We start from the raw sequence: 19,520 nt of genomic DNA on the forward strand, positions 1-19,520 counted from the left end.
AAATATACACGTGTGTCATGTAATGAAACTAAATATACATGTGTGTCAACTAATGAAACTAAATATACATGTGTGTTAAGTAATGAAACTAAATATACATGTGTGTAAAGTAATGAAACTAAATTTACATGTGTGTCAACAAATGAAAATAAATATACATGTGTGTCAACTAATGAAACTAAATTTACATGTGTGTCAACTAATGTAACCAAATATACATGTGTGTCAACTAATGAAACTACATTTACATGTGTGCAAAGAAATGACACTAAATATACATGTGTGTAAACTAATGAAACTAAATATACATGTGTATCAACTAATGAAACTTAATATACATGTGTGTCAACTAATGAAACTAAATATACATGTGTGTCGACTAATGAAACCAAATATACATGTGTGTCAAGTAATGAAACTAAATGTACATGTGTGTAAACTAATGAAACTAAATATACATGTGTGTCAACAAATGAAACCAAATATACATGTGTGTCAACTAATAACACTAAATTTACATGTTTGTACACTAATGAAATTAAATATACATATTTGTCAACTAATAAAACTAAATTACATGTGTGTCAACTAATGAAACTAAATATACATGTCTGTCAACTAATAATTCTAAATATACATGTGTGTCAACTAATGAAACTAAATTACATGTGTGTAAACTAATAAAACTAAATTTACATGTGTGTCAACTAATGAAACTAAATATACATGTCTGTCAACTAATAATTCTAAATATACATGTGTGTCAACTAATGAAACTTAATTTACATGTGTCTCAACTAATAGAACTAAATATACATGTGTTACAACTAATGAAACATACTTTACATGTGTGTCAACTAATGAAACTAAATATACATGTCTGTCAACTAATAATTCTAAATATACATGTGTTACAACTAATGAAACATACTTTACATGTGTGTCAACTAATAAAACAAAATTTACATGTGTGTAAAGTAATGACACTAAATATTCATGTGTGTAAGGTAATTAAACTAAAAATACACGTGTGTCAACTAATTACATTAGATATACATCTGTGTCAACTAATGAAATAAATAAACACGTGTGACAACTAATGAAATAAAATATATATTTGTCTCAACTATTGACTATAAATATTCATTGTGTTTACTAATGAAATAAAATATACATGTGTGTCAACTAATGAAACAAAATATACATGTGTGTCAACTTACTTTACATGTGTGTCAACTAATAAAACTAAATTTACATTTGTGTCAAGCAATGAATCTAAAATACATGTGTGTACACTAATGAAATTTAATATATATGAGTGTCAAGTAATGAAATTAAATACATATGTCTCAACTAATGAAACTAAATATACATGTATGTCAACTAATAAAACTAAATTTACATGTGTGTCATGTAATGAAACGAAATGTACATGTGTGTCAACTAATGAAATCAAATGTACATGTGTGTAAAGTAGTGAAACTAAATATACATGTGTGTAACCTAATGAAACTAAATATACATGTGTGTCAAATAATGAAACTAAATAAACACGTGTGTACAATTAATAAAACTAAATATACATGTGTGTCAACAAATGAAACGTAATATACATGTGTGTCAACTAATGAAACTAAATATATATGTGTGTCAACTAATGAAACTAAATTTACATGTGTGTAAACTAAATAATTACATATACATGTGTGTCAACTAATGAAACTAAATGTACACGTGTGTCAACAAATTAAACTAAATATACATGTGTGTAAACTACTGAAGCAAAATAGACATGTGTATACACTAATGAAACTAAATATAAATGTGTGTCAACTAATGAACCTAAATTCACATGTGTGTCAACTGAATAATTAAATATACATGTGTGTCAACTAATGAAACAAAATTTACATGTGTGTAAACTAATGAAACTAAATTTATATGTGTGTCAACTAATGAAACTAAATATACGTGTCAACTAATGAAACTAAATATACATGTGTGTCAACTAATGAAACTAAATATATCTGTGTGTAAACTAATGAAACTAAATTTACATGTGTGTAAACTAATGAAACTAAATTTACATGTGTGTAAACTAATGAAACTAAATTTACATGTGTGTAAAATAATGAAACTAAATTTACATGTGTGTAAACTAATGAAACTTAATATACATGTGTGTCAACTAATGAAACTAAATATACATGTGTGTAAACTGATGAAACTAAATATACATGTGTGTAAACTAATGAAACTAAATATACATGTGTGTAAACTAATGAAACTAAATTTATATGTGTGTAAACTAATGAAACTAAATTTACATGTGTGTAAATTAATGAAACTAAATTTACATGTGTGTAAACTAATAAACCTAAATATACATGTGTGTAAACTAATGAAACTAAGTATACATGTGTGTAAACTGCTGAAACTAAATATACATGTGTGTCAACTAATGAAACTAAAATTAAATGTGTCAACTAATGAAACTAAATTTACATGTGTGTCAACTAATGAAACATTATTAACATGTGTGTCATCTAATGAAACTACATAAAATGTTTGTAAACAAATGAAACTAAATGTACATGTGTGCCGAGTAATGAAATTAAGTTTAAATGTGTGTCAACTAATGAAACTAAACATACACGTGTGTCAACTAATGAAACTAAATGTACATGTGTGTCAACTAATGAAACTAAATAGACATGTGTGTACAAAAATGAAACTAAATTTACATGCGTGTAAATTAATGCAATAAATATACATGTGTGTACACTTATGAAATAAAATTTACATTAATGTAAAAAAATGAAACTAAATATACATGTGTGTCAACAAATGAAACTAAATATATATGTGGGTCAATTAATGAAACTAAATATACATATGTGTAAACTAATGAAATTTAATATACATGTGTGTCAAATAATGACACTAAATATACACGTGTGTCAACTAATGAAACTAAATTTTCATGTGTGTCAACTAATGACGCTAAATATACACGTGTGTCATGTAATGAAACTAAATATACATGTGTGTCAACTAATGAAACTGAATATACATGTGTATCAACTAATGAAACTAAATGTACATGTATGTCAACTAATGAAACTAAATATACATGTGTGTCAACAAATGAAACTAAATATACATGTGTGTCAATTAATGAAACTAAATATACATGTGTGTCAACAATTGAAACTAAATATACATGTGTGTCAACTAATGAAACTAAATTTACATGTGTGTCAACTAATGAAACTAAATTTACATTTGTGTCAATTAATGAAACTAAATATACATGTGTGTCAACAATTGAAACTAAATATACACGTGCGTCAACTAATGAAACTAAATTTACATGTGTGTCAATTAATGAAACTAAATATACATGTGTGTCAACAATTGAAACTAAATATACATGTGTGTCAACTAATGAAACTAAATATACATGTGTGTCAACTAATGAAACTGAATATACATGTGTGTCAACTAATGAAACTAAATATACATGTGTGTCAACTAATGAAACTAAATATACATGTGTGTCAACTAATGAAACTAAATTTACATTTGTGTCAACAAATGAAACTAACTATACATGTGTGTCAGCCAATGAATCTAACTTTACATTTGTGTCAACTAATGAAACTAAATATACATGTGTGTAAACTAATGAAACTAAATGTACATGTGTGTAAAAAATGAAACTAAACTTACATGTGTGTAAACTAATGAAACTAAATTTACATGTGTGTAAACTAATGAAATTAAATATACATGTGTGTATACTAATGAAACTAAATTTACATGTGTGTCAACTAATGAAACTAAATATATAGGTGTGTCAACTAATGAAACTACATTTAAATGTGTGTCATGTAATCAAACTAAATTTACATGTGTGTCAACTAATTAAATTAAATTTACATGTGTGTCAAGTAATGAAACTAAATTTACATGTGTGTACACTAATAAAACTTAATTTACATGTGTGTCAACTAATAAAACTAAATTACTATGTGTGTCAACTAATAAAACAAAATTTTCATGTGTGTCAACTAATAAAACTAAATTTACATGTGTGTCAACTAATAAAACTAAATGTAATGTGTGTCAACTTATGAAACTAAATATACATGTGTGTCAACTAATGAAATTAAATTTTAATGTGTGTCAACTAATGAAACTAAATATACATGTGTGTCAACTAATGAAACTAAATATACATGTGTGTCAACTAATGAAACTAAAGATACCTGTGTGTCAACTAATAAAACTTAATTTACATGTGTGTCAACTAATGAAACTAAATATACATGTGTGTATACTAATGAAACTAAATATACATGTGTTTCAACTAATCAAGCCAAATATACATGTGTGTCAACTAATGAAACTAAATATACATGTGTGTCAACTAATGAAACAAAATTTACATGTGTGTCAACTAATGAAACTAAATATACATGTGTGTTAACTAATAAAAGTAAATATACATGTGTGTCAACTACTGAAACTAAATATAACTGTGTGTCAACTAATGAAACTAAATTTACATGTGTGTCAACTAATGAAACTAAATACACATGTCTGTTAACTAATGAAACTACATTTACATGTGTGCAAAGTAATGAAACTAAATATACATGTGTGTTAAGTAATGAAACTAAATATACATGTCTATCAACTAATGAAACACAATATACATGTGTGTCAACTAATGAAACTTAATATACATGTGTGTCAACTAATGAAACTAAACATACATGTGTGTCAACTAATGAAACTAAATATACATGTGTGTCAACTAATGAAACTAAATATACATGTGTGTAAACTAATGAAACTAAATTTACATGTGTGTCAACTAATGAACCTAAATGTACATGTGTGTCAACTAATGAAACACTATATACATGTGTGTCAACTTATGAAACTAAATATACATGTGTGTCAACTAATGAAACTGAATGTACATTTGTGTCAACTAATTAAACTAAATGTACATTTGTGTCAACTTATGAAACTTAATGTACATTTTTGTCAACTTATGAAACTAAATGTACATTTGTGTCAACTAATGAAACTAAATATACATTTGTGTCAAGTAATGAAACTAAATGTACAGGTGTGTCAACTAATGAAACTAAATATACATGTATGTCAACTAATGAATCTAAATATACATGTGTGTCAACTAATGAAACTAAATATACATGTGTGTCAACTAATGAAACTAAATATACATGTGTGTAAACTAATGAAACTAAATATACATGTGTGTCAAATAATGAAACTTAATGTACATGTGTGTCAACTAATGAACCTAAATATACATGTGTGTCAACTAATGAAACAAAATGTACATGTGTGTAAACTAATGAACCTAAATATACATGTGTGTCAACTAATTAAACTAAATATACATGTGTGTACACTAATGAAACTAAATATACATGTGTGTCAAGCAATGAATCTTAATATACATATGTGTAAACTAATGAAACTAAATATATATGAGTGTCAAGTAATAAAACTAACCACAAATTTGTGTCAACTAATAAAACTAAATATACATGTGTGTAAACTAATGAAACTAAATTTACATGTGTTTCAACTAATAAAACTTAATGTACACGTGTGTAAACTAATGAAACTAAATATACATGTTTTCACGTAATAAAACTAAATTTACATGTGTGTCAACTAATTAAACGTAATTTACATGTGTGTCAAATAATGAAATTAAATAGACATGTGTGTCAAATAATAACACTAAGTTTACATGCGTGTAAACTTATGACATTAAATATACATGTTTGTACACTAATGAACCTAAATTTATATGTGTGTCAACTAATGAAACTAAATATACATGTGTGTCAACTAATGACACTAAATATACATGTGTGTCAACTAATGAAACTAAATATACAGGTGTGTAAACTAATGAAACTAAATATATCTGTTTCAAATAATGACACCAAATATACATGTGTGTCAACTAAATAATATAATATACATGTGTGTAAACTAATGAAACTAAATATACATGTGTGTCAACAAATGAAACTAAATTTACATGTGTGTCAACTAAAGAAATTAAATATACATGTGTGTCAACAAATGAAACTAAATTTAAATGTGTGTCAAGTAATGAAACTAAATATACATGTGTGTCAACTAATGAAACTAAATGTACATGTTTGTCAACTAATGAAACTAAATATACATGTGTGTAAACTAATGAAACTAAATATACATGTGTGTCAACTAATGAAACTAAATATACATGTGTGTCAACTAATGAAACTAAATATACATGTGTGTAAACTAATGAAACTAAATTTACATGTGTGTCAACTAATTAAACTAAATATACATGTGTGTAAACTAATGAAACTAAATTTACATGTGTGTCAACTAATGAAACTAAATTTACACATGTTTTTCAACTAATTAAACTAAATTTATACGTGTGTGCTTACTAATGAAATTTAATGTACATGTGTGTCAACTAATGAAACTAAATATACATGTGTGTCAACTAATGAAACTAAATGTACATGTTTGTCAACTAATGAAACTAAATATACATGTGTGTCAACTAATGAAACTAAATATACATGTGTGTCAACTAATGAAACTAAATATACATGTGTGTCAACTAATGAAACTAAATATACATGTGTGTAAACTAATGAAACTAAATTTACATGTGTGTCAACTAATTAAACTAAATATACATGTGTGTAAACTAATGAAACTAAATTTACATGTGTGTCAACTAATGGAACTAAATGTACACATGTTTTTCAACTAATTAAACTAAATTTATACGTGTGTGCTTACTAATGAAATTTAATGTACATGTGTGTCAACTAATGAAACTAAATATACATGTGTGTCAACTAATGAAACTAAATTTATACGTGTGTGTCAACATTGCAACTTGTGTAATCATTTTTAATAGTCATTCTGCTTCAGCATTTAATAACTTTGAAAGTGTGAATATGCTACAAAACCTTATTGTCATGTTTTGAACAGTGCTAAACTGAATTGTTGCACTTGCATGTTAGTAAAAATTACAAGAAAAATACTCGTCCCAGAAGTGGTAAAATTAATTTTCCAAACAGACCAGTTTGACACCATTGTGATATCTCGCTAGGAAGATTCAAATCAAGATATGATGCTATTAGACTTTAGAATCCTTATCCTTATTTGGATCAAAACCATTACATGATTGCGTTTGAGTCTAAAACTTAAGGATTAAGCTTGAGGGGACTTGAGCGGAAATTCAGATTATCTTGCTTGACTGGTGTCTATTGATTATTTCTATAAATATGAATAGAATTCAATGTAAATCTGAATATTGGAACCTTTAAATGGTAAATTATTTTCATATCATTCCCACTAAAATCGTTTTAAAATACTACAAAGAAACTGCAATGCGAGGAATATTTATTTCTGATATTTAATATCTGCTCCTTATTGTAAAAATTTCATAAAAATCTGAAATATTTTAACTATCATTAAAAGCTACCACCCCTTTTTACCTTTTTTTGCATAAAACTAAATTAAACTAAATATAATCCACATTTGCATCCCTTACGCCTAGTAGTTGTGTTCCAAAATTCCCAATGATCGGTCAATTATTTTTAAAATGAACCATAAGGATACAAATAGATAAACATATACACGCACCTAACTTTCTATGAATAAACACGTGCCATTTCAGATATTCATTTATATAGTTTTCCAAATTATGTTTTGTACTGATGTTCACATGATGTAATGAGTTAAAACATTCGGTTTATAATCCATAATTTTAAGGTTCGAACCTGACAGAGAACACTTCGGAGGACACACATGCTTTAACTTTATTATACGATCGAGTATTACTAGCTTAAGCAGCCGTCTTCATTGAGTAACACATGACAACTATAACCTAAAATTTTAACGTAGCCGTTATTTGTTTTTGCTGTGCAGTTACAATTCAAACCTCTCGGACCCACACGCTGTCCGGACCCGTCGCAGAGGAACAAAGAAAGCAAAGAAATAAAAAAAAAAATTTAAGTGCAAATGAAATGCAATTATTCATGATTCTTTCAAAACAACGCATTTCATTATATTTCCAACGTTTTTTTTCGCACACACGTGTTTTTTTTTTAAGTTTCTGTCGCCTCCCACCCTCGCGCTTGTGCTTGCCAGTGCTTTCTCGCCCTCGTATTTATACAGCCATCTTCCGGACGCACACTTTGCTTCTCCCTCGATCAGGTAGAGTATTTTTCTCTCCTTTTCTTGTAGCACAAGATCGCGCTAATTTGCATAATGCTTCAACGGCTGATGTTAATATTTTCACTAGCCAGCTATCCTTCTGCTGCTGATGATTTTCTCACACGTACCCAAACGCGCTCTGTTACAAAGTGACAAGCCTTAATTCTTTGTGTTAGCTTTAGTTAAAAAGTATTGTTTAGCATTATTATATGACTTACCTAAAAAAGAAAAAGAGTCTTTCTTTCTTTAAATCTCAACAGGGTCATAAAAAAACTATTAGAGAATGTATGAATCAACAGACAGGGTGCGACATAAGTAACGGTTTTTTTTTTCTTGTAATGCCTAAATTTATATAATGCAGAACATTCAATTTTACTGAACAAAAACTTATGAAAATAGACTTAGAATTTAACATGCTTGATTACAGTGAAAAGAAAATGTTTCATTGAAATTGTTTACTAAATATCATTGTCAAAAAATAGAATAAAAAGTGCGTTCGCAGTCTGTATATTAAAATCAAGGGAAATACATCGATAGTTAAGAAAGAGATGATTGATTTGTGTAGTTAATTACGTTTTATGAATAATTAGAAAAAATAAAATGGATTGTTTTTAAACCACAACACACTCCCAGAATTAAGGAATATTTTACCTTGTATTTTATTAAATTATTTAAAAAAAAAAAAAACTTAGAAATACAAACGTCGATTACTTCACATTTAATATGGTAATAGACAACTGAAATACACATTCCACGGCGTAATTAAATCTTTTAATTAGTATAACACTCTAGATATCCCAAAATGTGCTACAGGTCATAAAACCTCCCAAATCACTTAATCATAAATTGACATCGTTAAAACTCTGCGAAAGGAGGAGGGGGAGATATAGAGATTTAGATTACACTACTAATCTCTCTCTCTCTCTCTCTCTCTCTCTCTCTCTCTCTATATATATATATATATATATATATATATATATATATATATATATACATACAGAATGACACTATATATATATATATATATATATATATATATATATATATATATATATATAATATATATATATATATATATAGATAAAGTTACCTTGTCTGTCTGTTTAATGCTGGAGAGTTATGTTTTGGTTTCGATTCTAGCTGAAAGTTATATTTTTATTTTATTTTTTAACTTTTGAAATCACTACTCTATACTGGGCATACTATAATAATAAAGACTATATTGGCTCTGAAATAATGAATACGGAGTCTAAATGAATTCCAATACCATATTTAAGTGGCGGCTACTACTACATATTGGATACAATATAATAATCAATAGAAAATTGGCTTTGTAATAATAAATACGAAATCTGCATGAATTAAAGTATTTTACGACCGGGCAACATTTGCTAGTGTTAATATAAAGAGGTGTTTATAGAAATGGTTGCCATCTGCGTTGTGATGCCAATTTCTTGTTTAAATCGATTATTTTCACCTCAGCCATCTATATCTAAAATCTAAATCAGCTGCAGCTGCATCACCTTTCCACCCTGCCACAGTATGGAGACAAAAGAAAAAGTTAAAAAAAAACATTTTTTTTTTCAAGTTTATTTACGACTAATTCAGTCAAAAACTTACAATACGCCATTAGTTTAAACGCCAGACAAACGCTAACGAATCAGCCAGGATAGTTGCTGCCAATTTGTCCGTCTCACATTCGGCTAATATAAAAGCATTTCTCAGAATAGAAACAGTTATTATTAAGGTTGGAAGGAAATTTCAGGCAGGCTAAAATTAAACATAAAAAAATGTAAGCCATAAAAAACGATTTCAATAAAAATTACGTTGATATATAATATGAATTAAATTATATATATTTTTGACATGTAACATGAATTCTGTCAGTATTGAATAAAATTGTCTAGGGTTTTGTTACAAAGCGTGGATAACAAAATACGTTGGTCTGATGATGTCTCGGAGTGTTGTCTCTTAGAAATCGTCTTTGTGATCATCTGTGTCTTGTCGTAACTTCTCCACATTATATGAAGTATTTTGCAGTTATACCATGGAAACGTTGATAACCCCAAAACTATTTATCCTATTAGGCTTAAATTTTGGATAGTGTTTATTGTTATCAAAGAGTACACTGAATTTGAACATTTCAGAAGTTAAAATTAAGTCTAAATTTCGACCATGAGTATTTAAAGATCAAAGGCCAGGGTCAAGCATTCAAGGCTTCAATATATAATTAGTATGAAATATATAAATTAAATCAGTTTTAAGTTACACCAAGACCGAAATTTTGACTAACTTTAGTGACGGTTGGTCAAGCGATGTAGACGCTAGGCTGTACGCAAGAAACAAACAAACCCTATAAAAATGTAACTCCCATTGCCGGAGGTAAAATGCACATGCGCGAAATCAAACACCATCTTGGTATGGAAAAAAAAACACGCGATTTTTACAGTTCATAAATTTAATAATGATGTATCTCTTTAGATATTTAAACATGTTTCATATTAGCAGTCGTCTGGGCCAGACTAAGTAAATCTTTGAATAAATTTTAGTGAACAATGTTGTTATATTTCCAATAACACGGTCTAACAAAAACAAATAAAAATTGGATAATTAGAAGCAGTTTCATTTGAAAGCTTAAAATCTATATTCTTACGTGTTATATAGAATAATAAGAAGCATATAGGTATATAGATGTTGTAAAACAATACACACACCCACACACCCACACACACACACACATATATATATATATATATATATATATATATATATATATATATATAAATTTAAAGGAGATTAGAATAATAGTCTAAAGAGCTAAGTGTATTTTAATGTAATAATGAAATTACTAGTTTAATTAAAATACAGGAAATGCTCGTTGTAATTTAGATATATAATAAGCTCGATAGTTAAATGTCCTTCATGTATACCACAAATAAAAAGCACAGATTTCCGAAACGATCGTATAGATAACTAGCATGGGCTCCCGGCGTTGCCCGGGTGTTTGGAGGTGTATGCTGAGCAAAAAAAAAAAGGGGGTAATTTTTTAAACTTTGACCCCTATTATGACCCCTGAAAATTTATAGTTTTGGCCTCTAATCAAGTTATTAAGTTAGATCCATGTCCACGGAACCTATATCTAAAATTTCAAGTGTGCAGACCCATAATTGTCGGAGAAGTTTGGTTGAGTTCTCAAAGCTGAAATCGTTGAACTTTGACCCCTTAGTCGCTAAATTTCTGGCTAACAACCGATCACATAGATTTTTCCAAATCTCAGTACCCTGTATATCAAATTTCGAGTCTGTAGACTAAAAATTGACAGAGTTATTTCGTAGGGAAATGTACACAGACACACACACACACACACACTTTCACTTTTATAGATATATAGATTTAATATTTGAGTCTGACAGAATGACAAAATGATATTGCAAACCGATATATTAAACAAACGAACTTCAAAGAGACAAATGAATACATAAGTAAAAAAAATTTGTATTAGAAAACATTTCTTGATTATTCCACGTCTTTTTTTTTACAGACCTGACGACTGAGGTTCGCTCTTAATAAAAATTGTTTTTTTATAGTCTTAATTTTGACTTCCCTTTTCATAAAAAACTAAAAAAAATCAAGAAAGAAAAGAAATTTAATTTTATTCTTTTTTCATTAATTTCTTTCCGTGCAAAGCAATTCTTTCAAACTTAATCTGTTTCCAAAATGTTTTTATTTTATTCCCCTCCCCCTTCATTCATTGTCCTCCGCATCCTGGCAAGTATTAAAATAAACCATTTATAATATTTATTTATGGATTTATTTACTTATCATTTCTTTTGTATCGGTAAATGAATTCCATTTAAAACAAAAAAAACTGTAAAAGTCACGTTAAAGGTGATTAAGTTGGAAAGTAATTAAAAATTTACCCTTTTTACTTTTATACGATTTCTGATCACTTTGAAAAGGGTGTGTGTGTGTTTTAAAAATGTTTTTAACTGCTATAATCTCATTTATATATATATATATATATATATATATATATATATATATCTATAAAAACAGAGATGTGTGTGCCACAGACGATTTCTGATTGGTTAATCCAATAATCACATCTCCTAAAAAACTATGGTTCCTACGCTCTTACTTTTACCATAAAATATTATGGCTTTATTTATTGTCCATCTTGGAAGGGTTTAATTTTTTCATAACTTGTTATTTACAAATTAAAAAAATACGAAACTTACACAATCTAACAATCCAACCTACGACATCACGTCCGCCATTCTGGCGCTAGCCGCACACACGAAAACAAACGCTGGAAAGATTATTAGTAGTACTACTACTACCCAGCACACGCGCACACACGCACACAGGTTCACAAGGTATTCCTCTTAAAAACATGTGCTTTTGAAGAGACGATTTTTTTAAGCTGTTGACACACATGTTTTAAAAATCTAGCAAAAATTAATTTTCCTGAAATTTTTCAATATTTAAAAATAAATTATGCCGGCTGATAAAATTTTAAAACTTTTTTTAAAGCTAGAAAGATAAAATTTAAAAATACTTATATATATATATATATATATATATATATATATATATATATATATATATATATATATATATATATATATATATATATGAAACTTAACTAAAAAAAAAATGCGCGTTCACTCGATAGAAGTTGTCAAAAAACAAGTATATAACAAATAAATGTTATCAAAGGCAAGATAAATTACTTTCTACCAAACTGGATTTATTTTTCGTGTTTTTATTCAATGTAACATATTTATTCAGCTCGAAAAACAGGTTTGTATTACTGTACACATAGATTCGAAAAAGTTGTCAAAAAACAAATATATAACAAATAAATGTTATCAAAGGCAAGATAAGTTACTTTTCTACCAAACTGGACATATTTTTCGTGTTTTTATTCAATTTAACATGTTTATTCAGCTCGAAAAGCATACAGTGTTTACCGATGTATTGGAAAATTCAAGATGGCGGCCGATTCTCTCTTTAACACGGTAAGTTTGGAAAAAGGTGTAATAAATAAAAAAACCGGTTAAAATACTGTTAAAAACTCGTTCAATATATGTTACCGTGACATAGATTGACATATATTCGGCGGGTTTTTAATAGTATTTTCTATAGTTTTTTTTATTTATAACACCTTTTCCCAAACTTACGGTGTTAAAGAGGGTGTGAGACGCCATCTTGAATTTTCCAATACATCGGTAAACACTGTATGTTTTTCGAGCTGAATAATTATGTTACATTGAATAAAAACACAAAAAATATATCCAGTTAGGTAGAAAAGTAACTTATCTTGCCTTTGATAACATTTATTTATATATTTGTTTTTGACTATTTTTTCGAATCTATGTGTACAGTAATACAAACCCACGATATGAATACTCACGTTGTTATATATGTATATATATATATATATATATATATATATATATAAATGAGATTATAGCAGTTAAAAACATTTTTAAAACACACACACACCCTTTTCAAAGTGATCAGAAATCGTATAAAAGTAAAAAGGGTAAATTTTTAATTACTTTCCAACTTAATCACCTTTAACGTGACTTTTACAGTTTTTTTTTTGTTTTAAATGGAATTCATTTACCGATACAAAAGAAATGATAAGTAAATAAATCCATAAATAAATATTATAAATGGTTTATTTTAATACTTGCCAGGATGCGGAGGACAATGAATGAAGGGGGAGGGGAATAAAATAAAAACATTTTGGAAACAGATTAAGTTTGAAAGAATTGCTTTGCACGGAAAGAAATTAATGAAAAAAGAATAAAATTAAATTTCTTTTCTTTCTTGATTTTTTTTAGTTTTTTATGAAAAGGGAAGTCAAAATTAAGACTATAAAAAAACAATTTTTATTAAGAGCGAACCTCAGTCGTCAGGTCTGTAAAAAAAAGACGTGGAATAATCAAGAAATGTTTTCTAATACAAATTTTTTTTACTTATGTATTCATTTGTCTCTTTGAAGTTCGTTTGTTTAATATATCGGTTTGCAATATCATTTTGTCATTCTGTCATACTCAAATATTAAATCTATATATCTATAAAAGTGAAAGTGTGTGTGTGTGTCTGTGTACATTTCCCTACGAAATAACTCTGTCAATTTTTAGTCTACAGACTCGAAATTTGATATACAGGGTACTGAGATTTGGAAAAATCTATGTGATCGGTTGTTAGCCAGAAATTTAGCGACTAAGGGGTCAAAGTTCAACGATTTCAGCTTTGAGAACTCAACCAAACTTCTCCGACAATTATGGGTCTGCACACTTGAAATTTTAGATATAGGTTCCGTGGACATGGATCTAACTTAATAACTTGATTAGAGGCCAAAACTATAAATTTTCAGGGGTCATAATAGGGGTCAAAGTTTAAAAAATTACCCCCTTTTTTTTTGCTCAGCATACACCTCCAAACACCCGGGCAACGCCGGGAGCCTATGCTAGTATATATATATATATATATATATATATATATATATATATATATATATATATATATATATATATATATATACATATATAACAACGTGAGTATTCATATTGTGGGTTTGTATTACTGTACACATAGATTCGAAAAAATAGTCAAAAACAAATATATAAATAAATGTTATCAAAGGCAAGATAAGTTACTTTTCTACCTAACTGGATATATTTTTTGTGTTTTTATTCAATGTAACATAATTATTCAGCTCGAAAAACATACAGTGTTTACCGATGTATTGGAAAATTCAAGATGGCGTCTCACACCCTCTTTAACACCGTAAGTTTGGGAAAAGGTGTTATAAATAAAAAAAACTATAGAAAATACTATTAAAAACCCGCCGAATATATGTCAATCTATGTCACGGTAACATATATTGAACGAGTTTTTAACAGTATTTTAACCGGTTTTTTTATTTATTACACCTTTTTCCAAACTTACCGTGTTAAAGAGAGAATCGGCCGCCATCTTGAATTTTCCAATACATCGGTAAACACTGTATGCTTTTCGAGCTGAATAAACATGTTAAATTGAATAAAAACACGAAAAATATGTCCAGTTTGGTAGAAAAGTAACTTATCTTGCCTTTGATAACATTTATTTGTTATATATTTGTTTTTTGACAACTTTTTCGAATCTATGTGTACAGTAATACAAACCTGTTTTTCGAGCTGAATAAATATGTTACATTGAATAAAAACACGAAAAATAAATCCAGTTTGGTAGAAAGTAATTTATCTTGCCTTTGATAACATTTATTTGTTATATACTTGTTTTTTGACAACTTTTTCGAATCTATCGAGTGAACGCGCATTTTTTTTTTTTAGTTAAGTTTCATATACATATATATATATATATATATATATATATATATATATATATATATATATATATATATATATATATATATATATATAAGTATTTTTAAATTTTATCTTTCTAGCTTTAAAAAAAGTTTTAAAATTTTATCAGCCGGCATAAGTTATTTTTAAATATTGAAAAATTTCAGGAAAATTAATTTTTGCTAGATTTTTAAAACATGTGTGTCAACAGCTTAAAAAAATCGTCTCTTCAAAAGCACATGTTTTTAAGAGGAATACCTTGTGAACCTGTGTGCGTGTGTGCGCGTGTGCTGGGTAGTAGTAGTACTACTAATAATCTTTCCAGCGTTTGTTTTCGTGTGTGCGGCTAGCGCCAGAATGGCGGACGTGATGTCGTAGGTTGGATTGTTAGATTGTGTAAGTTTCGTATTTTTTTAATTTGTAAATAACAAGTTATGAAAAAATTAAACCCTTCCAAGATGGACAATAAATAAAGCCATAATATTTTATGGTAAAAGTAAGAGCGTAGGAACCATAGTTTTTTAGGAGATGTGATTATTGGATTAACCAATCAGAAATCGTCTGTGGCACACACATCTCTGTTTTTATAGATAGATAGATTGACTTTGTTGTTGTTCCTTCTTATGAAACTGATTTTTAATTTAATTAAAATTTGATTTTTAAATTTTAAAAAATTTTTTAAATTTTTCAATTATAAATCACATTACTTAATATATATATATATATATATATATATATATATATATATATATATATATATATATATATATATATATAATAGTCAAACCTTCTGTGTTTAAACTCAATGGATATCAATTTATAATTCCAAGACAATAGACAATAGAAAAAAAACAAATGCAATTAGATTTTTATTTTCCAGACAGTAGAATTAGATACAATGTGACTTTTTAATGTGAGAGAAAATCCAGCTTCCCAAAATGGGAACTCTGGGTCGGTACAAAAAACATTAAATCGTCTTAGTTTAGAAAAATTCCTTCTTCACTAAGCAAGAACAGAAAAGATGCGCATTACCAAAAGGCGATGCGTCATATGAAAGACAAACTAATCAACATGGCTTACTCATTTTCGCTTTCTTGTGACCTTCATTTGTCACTTCCGGTCGTGGATAATCACGACACCTCTTCGTCACAGTCTATCTCTTTTGTTTTCCGCTGCAGGTATTTACTTTTGTTCCCACCGCAGGAAAACGTTATACAAGGTCGGAAGGTGGGGAGGATCAAGCCAGCGCTCCTAAAGAAAGAACACTTTGGCCTTTTAAAAATTGTCTAAGCAACTCCGTCAGTATTCCCGATAGGGGCGCCTCGAGCAGTAAACAATAAACTTACTCCACTCGAAAGACAGTAGACAACGACCTGGAAGAGTGGCCCTCCTAGGACTACACAGAACCACACTTCAACCTGACAGATGCAGGGTAATCTTCATACACAAATGTCCAAGACAATGTTTGATTATGTTGAGGACGTATCCTTGACTGTTTGTATAAGAAAAAGGTTTTATCATTAAACGCGTAGATTGAATGAACACAAATAAAGAATATTCGTTTTTGTTTATTTTTTTCTGTTTTTCATTATTACTTTTCATTTTCATGTAATTTTATATCTATCTATATATCTATCTATCTTCCTTCCTTTCTTTCTTTTTTTCTTTCTTTCCTTTTTTTTTTTTTTTTTTTTTTTTTTTTTTCATTTTTTCTTTCCAACGTATAAATCACTGATTCTTATCAGTTTGGCTTAATTAGAGAGTGGAAATCTGATCTTTGGAACTGATTAAAATCCTATCTATATAAAACTATGAAACCTGAACAGCGTAATTATCTAAAGTCGTTAGCCTGTGCTTAAAGACAACATTGTTATAAAAACGAATTAATAGGTGGAGGGCGAAGTACATGTTCTTGTGGGTGCGGGTTATGTCCACAACGATGAAAAGAAGATCACAGACAACGAACAACAATAAAATGAGTAGATTTAAAATAATCAGCACACATGTTATCCTCCATTAGCTTCATCAGTAAACCAAGCATAAGCATTTTACGCTATTATATCGCTTTTAATCTTGTACAAGAAAGGTTTAAGTTTAACAGTTTTTATCATCAGGTCTTATCTCTCTCTTTCCTTCTCTCTCTTATCTATCTATCTATCTCTAAACCAATCAGTCGATATAGTTTCTATTCCTCTACCTCTTACCTCTCTATCTCTCTCTCCCGCTATCTATGTATCTTTAAATCAACCAATGTCATGTTGCCCCTCACTCCTCACCTCTCTCTCTCTCTCTCTCTCTCTCTCTCTCTCTCTTCTCATAGAAATGTCATACAAGTACAATAATTGGAAATATTTGTTTCGTTTATGATGTGAACTTTTTTTTTTCAAACCAAACTTTAGAATTCAAAAACTACGGTGCGGCTATCATTTGAAAATATGTTTTCATTCTTCTTCAAACGTTAGAATTCAAAGGGCATGATGCGTTTATGAAATGGAATATAGATATTTCAATTATATAAACTACATCAGGTATTTCAATTATATAAACTACATCAGGTATTTCAATTATATAAACGAACTCATAAACCATAAAACAAGGATTAAAAAACACAAAACAATTTTTTAAAAAAAGCATCTCTACTGCAGATATACACACACATATGATTAATTCTATTATTCAGTAGTAGGAATAATTAATTGGCGTTTCCTAACATTGCTACAACCCACCGGTGTGTAATCCATCTTTGATGTTAAAATTCTCATTTTCGAAATGTGACGGGTGCCATTTTGAAACATTGTATTTTTTTTCATAAACAACACAAACTTCATGAATATCTTCACCATTCTTAACACTCTAATTAAATCTAAAAAGAAAATGGCGTCGATTATAGTCAATGTTTTTTATTTTCTAAAAGATAAATAACACAAAACTCATTAAATTAAAAATAAAAATCCAAACAAATTATTGTAACACAGTGTGTTGCGTTTTTCGATTCCCGCCGTTTGTCAGTACTTCAGTTTGTCAACAGAGCTCATCTTTGTTTCTCCAAGGTCGTAGTGATGATGCGGCAGCCGAAGACTACCTCACATCGTAGCTGAAAAATTCATAGCATACAAGGAAAAAACGTTGTGGCTCTATTGTTCGTGTTCTTGGATTTTTATTGTCTTACTGCATTGTGTGTGCGTTTGGATTCTTAATCCGGCAGAGGATGTGATGCGTCTAGTGTGTTAGGTATAAGTTAGTGTTAAGCTAATGCTTGCATGCCTTCTCGCTTCCAACTAACACCGCTGGCTAACCTCGTGGTGAAAAGGGAGCAGCTATGCATAAGTCTTCCCTGCCAGTACATAGCCTCTCCATTATCAAGACTCCTACAGTGCCTCCACGTTGGCCACACATGGTAACTGTGTGCCTTGCGGCCTCAGGATAAACTTGTAGGAGATCTCGGGGTAGTAGGAGGCCTCCGAGGTAGTGTGTTATGGCCCACCGATGTGTGGGCATGCTCGGGCACACTACCAACTCCAGTCTTGTGGGTGCCCTTGGTTGGGCGAAAACTAGGGAAACCAACTCCAAAATCAAACACCACTTCCTTGTGGACCTTATCACAGCAAAAGGCTAAGAGATGGGAACTCTGACTTCAAATCCTACTGCTGCTTTGCAGTTTTCCTTAAAAAGCTATGGAACCTCATCCAGAAAGAAAAGGCGCAGTAGTGGACACGATAGGGCGACTGTTTACCTCACTGAGATTACTTTCATCCAGAAGCTGTGGCCTCCTCTGCTGCCAGTCGTCGCAGGTTTGCTCCACTGGACATAAGCATTGGAGGTTCAGGTGGTGTCTATCTGAAGCGCAACAGATACAAAGTG

This window comes from Euprymna scolopes, chromosome 29 (genome assembly GCF_053919585.1).
Source record: "Euprymna scolopes isolate OS-2025 chromosome 29, ASM5391958v1, whole genome shotgun sequence".
In the NCBI taxonomy this organism is placed as follows: domain Eukaryota; kingdom Metazoa; phylum Mollusca; class Cephalopoda; order Sepiida; family Sepiolidae; genus Euprymna; species Euprymna scolopes.